This window comes from Nilaparvata lugens, chromosome 7, assembly GCF_014356525.2.
Source record: "Nilaparvata lugens isolate BPH chromosome 7, ASM1435652v1, whole genome shotgun sequence".
Taxonomy (NCBI): domain Eukaryota; kingdom Metazoa; phylum Arthropoda; class Insecta; order Hemiptera; family Delphacidae; genus Nilaparvata; species Nilaparvata lugens.
The window spans coordinates 59,601,646-59,607,645 of NC_052510.1; the positions used below are offsets into that span (position 1 = coordinate 59,601,646).

The following is a 6,000-nucleotide window of genomic DNA, read 5'->3' on the forward strand; positions in this document are numbered from 1 at the left end:
ATATAAGCATCTAAACATCCAAACATCTAAACATCTAAACATCCAAACATCTAAACATATGAACATAAAACAGAAGTTGCTCGTTTAATAGTATAGGATTACTTCAACTTAGGCCCGTATGCACTTCACTCGGTTTGAACAGAGAAATGTCAGCTGTTCGTTTAAACCCCGTATGAAACACATTAAGATAAATACAACGATATCTACGAGTAATCGTGGTTTAGCGTTAAACGTAGTATTAGCATTTGACCCTTACTTAGTTATTCTAGGTTAAACTGATATAATTTTTTTAATTTTCTCACTTATCGTTTCCATTTAAACTTATCATTTTTATAATGTTTATCATTTCCTGATAATTCACACATGTCCATAGTTCGCTGATGAACAACACATGATTGATGCAGCGAGAACAAACTAGATTTGTGCAATTATAATAATTATTCATGTTCCATCTTTCATAGATTTTGTAGTTTATTTGGGATTCTATCGAAAAAAGGATCCATCATTAATCTCCATCCTTTCAATTCTCCCTCTTCATAGACTAGGTGCCGGATGCACAAAAGCCGGTTAAATTTTAACCGTGATTAATTCCACGAAAACCAATGAGAGTAGCCGTCTTTTCAAAAACGCCTTCTCTGATTGGTTCTCGTGAAATTAATCACGGTTGAAATTTAACCGGCTTTTGTGCAACCGGGCCTCAAACTCAATTATCTCTCAGTGGGTTTCCAAACTTTGATTAAAGTTTAATCTTATTCTTTCAACTTGAGATGTTGTGTTATTTCTCCATAATTGAAAGAATAAGATGTTAATATTGTCAATACCACTTTAATTAAAGTAAGACAATATCAACATCTTATTCTTTCAATTATGGAGAAATATCACAACATTTCATACCATACAATCAAATTATATGGGTTTTCAAGTGTTTCTATATTATGCTTGTACTAATACTACAGTTTAGAACTGATTATAACTAGCTTTTCTCGGATTGAAAATGGAAAAATCTCTCAATGAACTTGTTAATTGATCAAAGATCATTGTTCAAAGATCATGTTATTGATCTTTGAGGAAAATACGAAATATCATGAAGATGTACTCTAGGCTACTATAGTCTATATTAGACTTACTTTGTTTACTTAGTTTAGCTTACTTTGATTGTTCAAAGATCATGTTCTTGATCTTTGAGGAAAATACGAAATATCATGAAGATGTACTTTAGGCTACTACAGTCTATATCAGACTTGAAGAGTTGACAAATCGAAATCACCCAACTACATTAAAGAACCTATTGTAACGACAACAAAGGTCGGTGACATGAACATATTATCGAGTTTCTGCAAGACAGCTCATTTAATGCCACCTTTTAGAGCAGACAAAGAGAGGTAATACTGTAGATACAGAAGATACTGTAAGGTAGAAGAAGAGAGACAGTCCTCCACAATGTTAAGAGGTCTCTAATACAGAGCTGCGGTTTTCGTCCTACTTGAAAGTCGCGCTGACAAAAGAGGCAAATTGCAGAATTCATTAATCTTCAACGCTCGAGTTCTATGGAAGAAGAATAAGGTGTCCGACAATCAATTAATCTAGAACAGAGCGTTGCTCACACCCCGCTCTAAAGAAAGAGTGAGATAGAGTGTGTGTGAGTGAGACAGATTGAGTAAGAAGGAGGGTAATACCTTTTGAGAGTGAAGTATCTCACTGTAGAGAGTCGAACTTATTGTGTCCGGCTTTTTAATTGCAATACTTTAAAAGACGCGCCGGTATCCATACACAGTCTGCTCTCAAGCACCCTTTCGAGACTTCGGAACAGGTTCAGGCCGGTTTACACATGCACGGGGTTACAGTTAAATTGTACAATCTACATACGTCTGCTCCAGACACCTTCCGTCTCTTTTCAACTCATGACTTCTCTCTCACTCCCTCTCGGAAAGACTTTTCGACTACACAGGCAACGGAACGTTTTCAACCACCACGTTTGAATTTTTTATCAGACCGCTCTTAGCTCGACGTCAAGGCTCGGCTATCATCGTTTGCAGGAGTTTTCATGGCTTTCCAAGTTTATTTTCCATGAAAACTTGTCGGTGATGCTTTTCCGCTACCGTATTGAAGTTTTCCATCTCGAGAAACGTGGCAATAAGATGCAAAAGTTTATGGTAACCACGTACCGTATACCGTATACGATATGATACCGGGGAGAAATTTGTTTGAGCGTTAAAAAGTAACTTAAATTATCGTCAAATTTTTCGCCCATTCTTATAACTTAACTACAGAAATGAGGAAAGTTTAAAATAGCTAACTTATCTCTCGTTGTATACGTTCATTCTAATTCCCCTTTACAAAGCTAAGTTATCATAATTTAAATCGATCAACTTCACAACTTTCCAATTTATTATTTATGTAGTATTGAAAATTTTAAGCTGATAGTGTTACAATATACTGCATTATCAGTATCAGATTCGATTGGAACTGGTGCAGTATTATTCACTCTTCTTAACATTATCATCAGTATTATTTTTCATGAATAATAGAATTGTTATTCATCGATTATCAACAACCTCCATGTAAAGTGAATAGACATCATTATCACCTGGTTAATTGATATGAACTTTCATGCGAATCCGTATGCAAATCATGTAACGAACATCATCTGAGAATCATTCTTGATTGTAAAATTGTGGATGATAACGATTAATCTATCTGCAAATTGAAACCTATGATACAGTAGAATTGATACAGTAGATAGAATATACTGTAAGATTGAAGAAGAGAGATAGTCCTCCATCAAGAAGAGAGATAGTGGGATTCATCAAGGAATAACATTCGCTCTGACAATATTACAGATCTTAGAAACTTGGAACCGGAACCAATAAATTATCATTTTTTCAGAAGTATCTTATGCTAATATCAATATCATATTTCTCAAAACTTTGATGGAAAAATACCCGAGAACATTACTCGTTCATGACAAATTAAAGATTTGATAGTGAGAGAGATTTAAAATCATACATTTTTAATTCAGATCCATTAATTGCTATAACAATTTACATCTCTTTTGAGTCTCAAATTCCACCCTACAATAGACGTGAATGTATTCTTGTGTGATTTTCATGTTATTCTAGTGTACATTATCACACTTATAGCTATAATCTCAAAAATCTAACTATATTTAAGATCTCCAACTTCGTTGAACAGCTCAAGAAATGCTTGAATTCTTTATTATAATAATCATAAACCATCTAATTACAAGTCTGAGAAAACAACAGGCTATTCCCAAAACTAGATAATTGGATGTCGATGTATATTTTAGAAGTAAAAGTATTGATGAGCATTAACAGATAATCTTGTCAACAGCTCAAAATCTGTCATAATCCCAAATGCATGCTCAAGAAACGCTAGGGAATTTCAATAAGATGGATAGAGAAGTAAAAATAAACAGGTCAATGTTGTCTGTGCTTATCGCTAAAATCTGTCATAATCACAAATGCCTGCTCAAGAAACGCTGGGGAATTTCAATAAGATGTCTAATTGGATGAAGAAGTAATAATAAACAGGTAAATGTTGTCAGTGCTTAGGTATCGCTCAAAATCTTTCATAATCACAAATATCTGCTCAAGAAACGCTAGGAAATTTCAATAAGATGGATAGAGAAGTAAAAATAAACAGGTAAATGTTGTCAGTGCTTATCGCTAAAAATTTGTCATAATCACAGATACCAGCTCAAGGAACGCTAGGAGATTTCAATTAGATATCCAAACAAGTGAATTTTGTCAGTTATTACAGCTCAAAATCTGTCATAATCCCAAACACCAGATCCATAAACGCTAAGAAATTTCAATTGGATGTCAAATTTTTTAAGATGTAAAACTATTGATAAACATGTGAATTTTGTTAGTGCTTACCGCTCAAATTCTGTCATAATCCCAAATTGGTTTCAAATTGACCACTGCGTCGCGGTAGGTCTACCTGCGAGTTGAAGAGAGAGGTCTTCACAGCATTCCTTCCCACCAAACAACACACAGTTCCAAAAATAACAAAAAAACAATCAAGGCTATCTAGTCACTGGCAGAACACTGAAGACGTTCTTCACAAACTTTCACTGCGAATCCTTTGTTTCAGACAAATTTCACAAGAAAATAATTCACTGAACACAGAAGAAACGTTGTGGAGCACCAAGGGTCGATCACACGTTGTACGAGCAGATTTTGACCTTGAATTCTTTTATACGAAACGCACCGCCAGAGTCTACCTGGCCAAGTGTTGGCTTTCGATTGTCTGCAGACAACTGGTTGCCATGAACCTCCCCACCCTTCATTTTTTCCCCTCTCTGCTTCATCCATCCCCTCTCTCAACCAGTACACTACTCAAAAACTCCAGTTGAGTTGGGTCATATGTGTTGTTGGACTATAAGAAAAGCCCCTATATTTTCTTGGCACAGTTTTTTATCCGTTTCGGTTTTTGATAATCGTCGTCAATTTTTTTTGTTCGTTGCTGTTTTAATAATCGACGTCATTTTTTCATTCATTGTAATTTTCATAATCAACGCTAATTGGGGTGGAGAACAAATACACATTAGAAGTATGATTGAACTAGAGAAAGCTTGTTCATGACTGGTGACTTCCTTGTTATTGTTTCTCCAAAAATGCACAGAGTTGAAGTATGTAAATATTGGCAATTTGTTCTTCAAAATTGTTCATTGTCGAAATTTCATTCGAGTTCTGTGAATGGAAATATAGTGAGTGAATGTCTATAATTTCTGTTTTCTCCAGAAATGAACAGCTTTGAAGTGTGTAGATATTTGAAAATTCAAATTCAATCCATTTAAGATAACATTACAAATCAAGTAGACAAAATACCATGTAGTTACAAATAAATATATTAAGATAGTAGTGTTATTGATTATAATTTTCCTAATACAACGTTCAAAATGAAACTAGAATGTACAAAAGCTTTTCAAAATTTCAAATGGAAATACAATTATGGTATATTCATTGTGGCACGACTAGCATAAGTTGAAACTTGTACATGTTCTTCAAAATTGATGATTGTCAAAATCTTAATTCAATTTCAATGTATGGGTGATAAACATTTTACAAATGATTAAAATCAATAATATTGGAGTTTCGATCAATGTCTTGAATTATTGTAACAAATTTAGACATTCTTCCAAATCTCAGAAAAATGATCAGTAAGCCGTTGAAGAACCAATTAAACGAGTGGTCAAATTTGATAGAAATACCAATACTTAATTGTCTTTTATGGGTCTTCATCTACACTGTATCACAAAAATTCGTTATTAATGGAAGAACTCTCTACTGAGATAATATATGAGCTCCTTTTGTAGCTTTTATCAGAGAAAACTTCTATACTAGAAGATTGTTTATTCTGAGCTTAAAGTATAACTATCTTGTCAGTCGAAGAAAATTGAGTAATAATCACAAACTAACCAATAAGAGACCAGCAATTTAGTCGTCATGATAACTCAAGCCCGAATATATATAGCCAACACAAGCCAATCATTGAAAGAGTAGCGATTGTGACGTCATGACAACAGCCAATGAGAGCTCAGTTATAGAAAATTCAACCAATCGCAAAATAACCAATAAGAGAGTAGCAATTTCGTTGTCATGGCGGGAGCCATGAAAGATGAGTGAGAGATTTTAACCAAAAACAAACGAATATCCTTCAAGAATAATAGAAGAACCTCCTCCTGAATGAAGTACCTTTTATTTTCTCTGGTTTAACCAATCACAAGCCTTGTGATCGGACAAGCTTACTAAAATGTGTAAAGGGATTCCAAACCGTCCAATAGCAATCACGACATTGAAGTAAAAAAATCAAATATTCATTCTCAAATCACTGGATTGATTCCATTGACAGAGATAATCGTACTTACTCTACTTGGATAAAGTCTGTGTAGAATAATTGATTTTTGGACTCTCCAATTGACAATCAAACCTGTCCCTACCCTATATCAACTGTGAGTGATTTTTCACAATATTT

At 34.2% G+C, this 6,000-nt stretch overlaps 1 protein-coding gene across 1 annotated transcript in view; it reads right to left on the reverse strand.

Moving 5' to 3' along the window:
- Positions 1 to 4,245, reverse strand: part of LOC111053522 — a 167,126-nt gene extending 162,881 nt beyond the window's left edge. The window contains exon 1 of the mRNA XM_039431992.1: positions 3,900 to 4,245. The gene's annotated coding sequence lies outside the window, so the exon portion shown is untranslated. The remainder of the gene's footprint in view (positions 1 to 3,899) is intronic.
- Between the last annotated feature and the right edge of the window lie 1,755 nt (positions 4,246 to 6,000).